This window comes from Oncorhynchus keta, chromosome 6 (assembly GCF_023373465.1).
Source record: "Oncorhynchus keta strain PuntledgeMale-10-30-2019 chromosome 6, Oket_V2, whole genome shotgun sequence".
Lineage (NCBI taxonomy): Eukaryota > Metazoa > Chordata > Actinopteri > Salmoniformes > Salmonidae > Oncorhynchus > Oncorhynchus keta.
In genome coordinates, this window is record NC_068426.1 from 21746783 (window position 1) to 21756036 (window position 9254).

The 9254-nt window shown below is 39.4% G+C and overlaps 1 protein-coding gene across 1 annotated transcript in view; it reads left to right on the top strand.

Moving 5' to 3' along the window:
- The window catches only part of LOC118385234 (uncharacterized), a 93278-nt gene that overhangs the window by 2362 nt on the left and 81662 nt on the right, over positions 1 to 9254 (top strand). The gene's annotated exons all lie outside the window — the stretch shown is intronic.

The following is a 9254-nucleotide window of genomic DNA, read 5'->3' on the forward strand; positions in this document are numbered from 1 at the left end:
GCGTGCGGTCCAAGCGTGCGGCCCACGCTTGGATTGCGTCCTACCTGACAGGTCTCCTCCACCACGCGCTCTCACCACTGGGGTCCCCCAGGGCTCTGTTCTAGGCCCTCTCTTATTCTCGCTATACACCAAGTCACTTGGCTCTGTCATAACCTCACATGGTCTCTCCTATCATTGCTATGCAGACGACACACAATTAATCTTCTCCTTTCCCCCTTCTGATGACCAGGTGGCCGAATCGCATCTCTGCATGTCTGGCAGACATATCAGTGTGGATGACGGATCACCACCTCAAGCTGAACCTCAGCAAGACGGAGCTCCTCTTCCTCCCGGGGAAGGACTGCCCGTTCCATGATCTCGCCATCACGGTTGACAACTCCATTGTGTCCTCCTCCCAGAGCGCTAAGAACCTTGGCGTGATCCTGGACAACACCCTGACGTTCTCAACTAACATCAAGGCGGTGTCCCGTTCCTGTAGGTTCATGCTCTACAACATCCGCAGAGTACGACCCTGCCTCACACAGGAAGCGGCGCAGGTCCTAATCCAGGCACTTGTCATCTCCCGTCTGGATTACTGCAACTCGCTGTTGGCTGGGCTCCCTGCCTGTGCCATTAAACCCCTACAACTCATCCAGAACGCCGCAGCCCGTCTGGTGTTCAACCTTCCCAAGTTCTCTCACGTCACCCCGCTCCTCCGCTCTCTCCACTGGCTTCCAGTTGAAGCTCGCATCCGCTACAAGACCATGGTGCTCGCCACGGAGCTGTGAGGGGAACGGCACCTCAGTACCTCCAGGCTCTGATCAGGCCCTACACCCAAACAAGGGCACTGCGTTCATCCACCTCTGGCCTGCTCGCCTCCCTACCACTGAGGAAGTACAGTTCCCGCTCAGCCCAGTCAAAACTGTTCGCTGCTCTGGCCCCCAATGGTGGAACAAACTCCCTCACGACGCCAGGACAGCGGAGTCAATCACCACCTTCCGGAGACACCTGAAACCCCACCTCTTCAAGGAATACCTAGGATAGGGTAAGTAAGGGTAGGTAATCCTTCTCCCCCCCAACAAGATTTAGATGCAAGTGGCTGTTCCACTGGTTGTCATAAGGTGTATGCACCAACTTGTAAGTCGCTCTGGATAAGAGCGTCTGCTAAATGACTTAAATGTAAAAATGTAAATGTAACAAAATTAAAATAAATTGGAGCTGATTTCCTGGTGCTTTTACAGTCTTTTATGTCCAACAATGAAAAAATATATATATTTATTTATACAGTATATACAGTACCAGTCAAGCGTTTGGACACACCTACTCATTCTAGATTTTTCTTTATTTTGACTATTTTCTATATTGTAGAATAATCCTGAAGACATCAAAACTATGAAATAACGCATGGAATCATGTAACCAAAAAAGTGCTAAACAAATCAACATATATTTTATATCTGAGATTCTTCAAAGTACCCACCCTTTGCCTTGATGACAGCTTTGCACACTCTTGGCCATGAGAAACAAGATTATCTGATCTGATGAAATCAAGATTGAACTCTTTGGCCTAAATGCCAAGCATCACTTCTGGAGGAAACCTGGCACCATCCCTACAGTGAAGCATGGTGGTGGCAACATCATGCTGTGGGGATGTTTTTTCAGTGGCAGGGACTAGACAGGATCGAGGCAAAGATGAACCGAGCAAAATACAGAGAGATCCTTAATGAAAACTTGCTCCAGAGCACTCAAGACCTCAGCCTGGGGTGAAGGTTCACCTTCCAACCGGACATCAACCCTAAGCACACAGCCAAGACAACGCAGGAGTGGCTTCGGGACTAGTCTCTGAACGTCTTTGAGTGGCCCAGCCAGAGCCTGGACTTGAACGTGATCGATCATCTCTGGAGAGACCTGAAAATAGCCGTGCAGCAATGCTCCCAATCCAACCTGACAGAGCTTGAGAGGATCTACAGAGAAGCTTCAACAAAGTACTGAGTCTGATACTTTTTGCTAATAAATTAGCAAACATTTCTAAAAACCTGTTTTTGATTTGTCAGTACGTGGTATTGTGTGTAGATTGATGAGGGGGAAAAAACAATTTAATACATTTTATAATAAGGCTGTAACGTAACAAAATGTGGAAAAAGTCAAGGGGTCTGAATACTTTCCAAAGGCACTGTGTGGAGACTGTTTAGTTAGATTTTTTTATATTTTTAACATGTATTTTTCTTATCTCTCAGATATAGGATAGACACACCATTTTTGGGGTGGGACTATCTGTTGTTCCATGTAGTGAATATTTTGTTCAATGTGTTTGTATGGGCTAATAGCAGTAAGGACTATCTGTTATTCAATGTGTTTGTATGGGCTAATAGCAGTAAGGACTATCTGTTATTCAATGTGTTTGTATGGGCTAATAGCAGTAAGGACTATCTGTTATTCAATGTGTTTGTATGGGCTAATAGCAGTAAGGACTATCTGTTATTCAATGTGTTTGTATGGGCTAATAGCAGTAAGGACTATCTGTTGTTCAATATGTTTGTATGGGCTAATAGCAGTAAGGACTATCTGTTATTCAATGTGTTTGTATGGGCTAATAGCAGTAAGGACTATCTGTTATTCAATGTGTTTGTATGGGCTAATAGCAGTAAGGACTATCTGTTGTTCAATGTAGTGAATCTGTTATTCAATGTGTTTGTATGGGCTAATAGCAGTAAGGACTATCTGTTGTTCCATGTAGTGAATCTGTTATTCAATGTGTTTGTATGGGCTAATAGCAGTAAGGACTATCTGTTATTCCATGTGTTTGTATGGGCTAATAGCAGTAAGGACTATCTGTTATTCAATGTGTTTGTATGGGCTAATAGCAGTAAGGACTATCTGTTATTCAATGTGTTTGTATGGGCTAATAGCAGTAAGGACTATCTGTTGTTCAATGTGTTTGTATGGGCTAATAGCAGTAAGGACTATCTGTTGTTCAATGTGTTTGTATGGGCTAATAGCAGTAAGGACTATCTGTTGTTCCATGTAGTGAATCTGTTATTCAATGTGTTTGTATGGGCTAATAGCAGTAAGGACTATCTGTTATTCAATGTTATTGTATGGGCTAATAGCAGTAAGGCCTATCTGTTGTTCAATGTGTTTGTATGGGCTAATAGCAGTAAGGACTATCTGTTATTCAATGTGTTTGTATGGGCTAATAGCAGTAAGTACTATCTGTTATTCAATGTGTTGTATGGGCTAATAGCAGTAAGGACTATCTGTTGTTCAATGTGTTTGTATGGGCTAATAGCAGTAAGGACTATCTGTTGTTCCATGTAGTGAATCTGTTATTCAACGTGTTTGTATGGGCTAATAGCAGTAAGGACTATCTGTTGTTCAATGTGTTTGTATGGGCTAATAGCAGTAAGGACTATCTGTTATTCAATGTGATTGTATGGGCTAATAGCAGTAAGGCCTATCTGTTGTTCAATGTGTTTGTATGGGCTAATAGCAGTAAGGACTATCTGTTATTCAATGTGTTTGTATGGGCTAATAGCAGTAAGGACTATCTGTTATTCAATGTGTTTGTATGGGCTAATAGCAGTAAGGACTATCTGTTATTCAATGTGTTTGTATGGGCTAATAGCAGTAAGGACTATCTGTTGTTCAATGTAGTGAATCTGTTATTCAATGTGTTTGTATGGGCTAATAGCAGTAATGACTATCTGTTATTCAATGTGTTTGTATGGGCTAATAGCAGTAAGGACCATCTGTTATTCAATGTGTTTGTATGGGCTAATAGCAGTAAGGCCTATCTGTTGTTCAATGTGTTTGTATGGGCTAATAGCAGTAAGGACTATCTGTTGTTCAATGTGTTTGTATGGGCTAATAGCAGTAAGGACTATCTGTTATTCAATGTGTTTGTATGGGCTAATAGCAGTAAGGCCTATCTGTTGTTCAATGTGTTTGTATGGGCTAATAGCAGTAAGGACTATCTGTTGTTCAATGTGTTTGTATGGGCTAATAGCAGTAAGGCCTATCTGTTGTTCAATGTGTTTGTATGGGCTAATAGCAGTAAGGACCATCTGTTGTTCAATGTGTTTGTATGGGCTAATAGCAGTAAGGACTATCTGTTATTACATGTGTTTGTATGGGCTAATAGCAGTAAGGACTATCTGTTATTCAATGTGTTTGTATGGGCTAATAGCAGTAAGGCCTATCTGTTGTTCAATGTGTTTGTATGGGCTAATAGCAGTAAGGACTATCTGATGTTCAATGTGTTTGTATGGGCTAATTGCAGTAAGGACTATCTGTTATTACATGTGTTTGTATGGGCTAATAGCAGTAAGGACTATCTGTTATTCAATGTGTTTGTATGGGCTAACAGCAGTAAGGACTATCTGTTATTCAATGTGTTTGTATGGGCTAATAGCAGTAAGGACTATCTGTTATTACATGTGTTTGTATGGGCTAATAGCAGTAAGGACTATCTGTTATTACATGTGTTTGTATGGGCTAATAGCAGTAAGGACTATCTGTTATTCAATGCGTTTGTATGGGCTAATAGCAGTAAGGACTATCTGTTATTACATGTGTTTGTATGGGCTAATAGCAGTAAGGATTATCTGTTATTCAATGTGTTTGTATGGGCTAATAGCAGTAAGGACTATCTGTTATTACATGTGTTTGTATGGGCTAATAGCAGTAAGGACTATCTGTTATTCAATGTGATTGTATGGGCTAATAGCAGTAAGGACTATCTGTTATTCAATGTGTTTGTATGGGCTAATAGCAGTAAGGACTATCTGTTATTCAATGTGATTGTATGGGCTAATAGCAGTAAGGACTATATGTTATTCAATGTGTTTGTATGGGCTAATAGCAGTAAGGACTATCTGTTATTCAATGTGTTTGTATGGGCTAACAGCAGTAAGGACTATCTGTTTGTTCAATGTAGTGAATCAGTGCTTAATTCAATGTGTTTGTATGGGCTAATAGCAGTAAGGACTATCTGTTATTACATGTGTTTGTATGGGCTAATAGCAGTAAGGACTATCATGTTATTCAATGTGATTGTATGGGCTAATAGCAGTAAGGACTATCTGTTATTCAATGTTTGTATGGGCTAATAGCAGTAAGGACTATCTGTTATTCAATGTGATTGTATGGGCTAATAGCAGTAAGGACTATATGTTATTCAATGTGTTTGTATGGGCTAATAGCAGTAAGGACTATCTGTTATTCAATGTGTTTGTATGGGCTAATAGCAGTAAGGCCTATCTGTTGTTCAATGTGTTTGTATGGGCTAATAGCAGTAAGGACCATCTGATGTTCAATGTGTTTGTATGGGCTAATTAGCAGTAAGGACTATCTGTTATTACATGTGTTTGTATGGGCTAATAGCAGTAAGGACTATCTGTTATTCAATGTGTTTGTATGGGCTAATAGCAGTAAGGACTATCTGTTATTCAATGTGTTTGTATGGGCTAATAGCAGTAAGGACTATCTGTTATTACATGTGTTTGTATGGGCTAATAGCAGTAAGGACTATCTGTTATTACATGTGTTTGTATGGGCTAATAGCAGTAAGGACTATCTGTTATTCAATGTGTTTGTATGGGCTAATAGCAGTAAGGACTATATGTTATTACATGTGTTTGTATGGGCTAATAGCAGTAAGGACTATCTGTTATTCAATGTGTTTGTATGGGCTAATAGCAGTAAGGACCATCTGTTATTACAGTGTTTGTATGGGCTAATAGCAGTAAGGCCCATCTATTCAATGTATTGTATGGGCTAATAGCAGTAAGGACCATCTGTTATTCAATGTGTTTGTATGGGCTAATAGCAGTAAGGACCATCTGTTATTCAATGTGATTGTATGGGCTAATAGCAGTAAGGACTATATGTTATTCAATGTGTTTGTATGGGCTAATAGCAGTAAGGACTATCTGTTATTCAATGTGTTTGTATGGGCTAATAGCAGTAAGGACTATCTGTTTGTATGCAATGATAGTAAGGCCTGTTATTCAATGTGTTTGTATGGGCTAATAGCAGTAAGGACTATCTGTTATTCAATGTGTTTGTATGGGCTAATAGCAGTAAGGACTATCTGTTGCAATGTAGTGAATCTGTTATTCAATGTGTTTGTATGGGCTAATAGCAGTAAGGACTATCTGTTATTCAAGGTGATTGTATGGGCTAATAGCAGTAAGGACTATCTGTTATTCAATGTGTTTGTATGGGCTAATAACAGTAAGGACTATCTGTTATTCAATGTGTTTGTATGGGCTAATAGCAGTAAGGCCTATCTGTTGTTCAATGTAGTGAATCTGTTATTCAATGTGTTTGTATGGGCTAATAGCAGTAAGGACTATCTGTTGTTCAATGTGTTTGTATGGGCTAATAGCAGTAAGGACTATCTGTTATTCAATGTGTTTGTATGGGCTAATAGCAGTAAGGACTATCTGTTGTTCAATGTAGTGAATCTGTTATTCAATGTGCTTGTATGGGCTAATAGCAGTAAGGACTATCTGTTATTCAATGTGTTTGTATGGGCTAATAGCAGTAAGGACTATCTGTTATTCAATGTGTTGTATGGGCTAATAGCAGTAAGGACTATCTGTTATTACATGTGTTTGTATGGGCTAATAGCAGTAAGGACTATCTGTTATTAATGTGTTTGTATGGGCTAATAGCAGTAAGGACTATCTGTTATTCAATGTGTTTGTATGGGCTAATAGCAGTAAGGACTATCTGTTATTCAATGTGTTTGTATGGGCTAATAGCAGTAAGGACTATCTGTTATTACATATGTTTGTATGGGCTAATAGCAGTAAGGACTATCTGTTATTACATGTGTTTGTATGGGCTAATAGCAGTAAGGACTATTTGTTATTCAATGCTTTGTATGGGCTAATAGCAGTAAGGACCATCTGTTATTACATGTGTTTGTATGGGCTAATAGCAGTAAGGATTATCTGTTATTCAATGTGTTTGTATGGGCTAATAGCAGTAAGGACTATCTGTTATTCACATGTGTTTGTATGGGCTAATAGCAGTAAGGACTATCTGTTATTCAATGTGTTTGTATGGGCTAATAGCAGTAAGGACTATCTGTTATTCAATGTGTTTGTATGGGCTAATAGCAGTAAGGACTATCTGTTATTCAATGTGTTTGTATGGGCTAATAGCAGTAAGGACTATCTGTTATTCAATGTGATTGTATGGGACTAATAGCAGTAAGGACTATCTGTTATTCAATGTGTTTGTATGGGCTAATAGCAGTAAGGACTATCTGTTATTCAATGTGATTGTATGGGCTAATAGCAGTAAGGACTATCTGTTATTCAATGTGTTTGAATGGGCTAATAGCAGTAAGGACTATCTGTTATTCAATGTGTTTGTATGGGCTAATAGCAGTAAGGACTATCTGTTGTTCCATGTAGTGAATCTGTTATTCGATGCATTTGTATTGGCTAACAGGGCTTAGATTGTTTAGTGACAAATAAGGAGTTATATACATGAACATAACAAAACATGTTTCCTGATCTTTCTTGTATCGCTCAGATATAGGACAGACAAGGCTTCTCTTAAAACTTCTTTGGGATAGGGGGCAGCATTTTCACTTTTGGATGAATAAGCGTGCCCAGAGTGAACTGCCTCCTACTCAGTCCCAGATGCTAATATATGCATATTATTATTAATTTATAGAAAACACTCTGAAGTTTCTAAAACTGTTTGAATGATGTCTGTTAGTATAACAGAACTCATATGGCAGGCAAAAACCTGAGCAAAAATCCAAACAGGAAGTGGGAAATCTGAGGTCGTTTTTGAACTCACCTCTACACAGTGGAATATGGGTTATTTTGCACTTCCTAAGGCTTCCACTAGATGTCATCCGTCTTTAGAACATTGTTTCAGGCTTCTCATGTGAAGGGGGCCGGATGGGAGCTGTTTGACGAAGGGGTCTGCCTGCAGCCTCGTCACGCACTTTCACATGAGAGCGACCTGCTCTGGCTTTTCTACAGACAATGGAATTCTCCGGTTGGAACATTATTGAACTTTTATGATAAAAACATCCTAAAGATTGATTCTATACTTAGTTTGACAAGTTTCTTCGAACTGTAATATAACTTTTTGAACGTTTCGTCCGACTAAACCAGATCGCGTTTTGGATTTGTATACCAAACGCCCCAACAAAAGAAGCTATTGGACTTAAATGGACATAAATCATGGACATTGTCGAACATAACATGCATTTATTGTGGAACTGTGATTCCTGGGAGTACATTCTGATGAAGATACATCCGCTAGCGGAACCCCAGTCCTAGACAGGTTAAGCCCTAACATCTAGGGCTAGCTAATGTTAAGCGTTAGCCCCCTAACCACTTCGCTAACGTTAGCCACAACAAATTGGAATTCGTAACATCTCATACGTTTAGCCAATTTGTAACATATTGTACATTGTGCAAATTTGTAACTTATCATACCAAATGGATTAACACATACCATAAGTACAGCACCATTTTCAGAAATCCTCAACAGCACAGAACTCGAAATGGACCAATTTTGATGGGCGCACTTACTGTATACAATGACTTATGTGTGTCTCTAAGGTGCATATGATATCTCCTGGGTATAAAACCTTGCTCCTTTTTCAACATACGCTGCTTTTCAAATGGAACATATAACATTTCTACAGTATACCTCAAACTGCAGATACACAGGATGTCATTATCTAAGTATAATTTCCTGTTGCAACAAGCAGACTTTACTCTTCACTCAACCCCAAAAGATCCCTTGCATCGGCAGGATTCACATTTTACTTCACACAAGGTTTATTTAACATTTCGAATTTGAATCAAATTATAATTGCTATCAACATTTTCCAACAACATGAAAGGGAAAAGTAAAGAAAAGGTTCCACGTAGAAAATACAGTGCCTTGCGAAAGTATTCGACCCCCTTGAACTTTGCGACCTTTTGCCACATTTCAGGCTTCAAACATAAAGATATAAAACTGTATTTTTTGTGAAGAATCAACAACAAGTGGGACACAATCATGAAGTGGAACGACATTTATTGATATTTCAAACTTTTTAACAAATCAAAACTGAAAAATTGGGCGTGCAAAATTATTCAGCCCCCTTAAGTTAATACTTTGTAGCGCCACCTTTGCTGCGATTACAGCTGTAAGTCGCTTGGGGTATGTCTATGTCAGTTTGCACATCGAGAGACTGAATTTTTTTCCCCATTCCTCTTTACAAACAGCTCGAGCTCAGTGAGGTTGGATGGA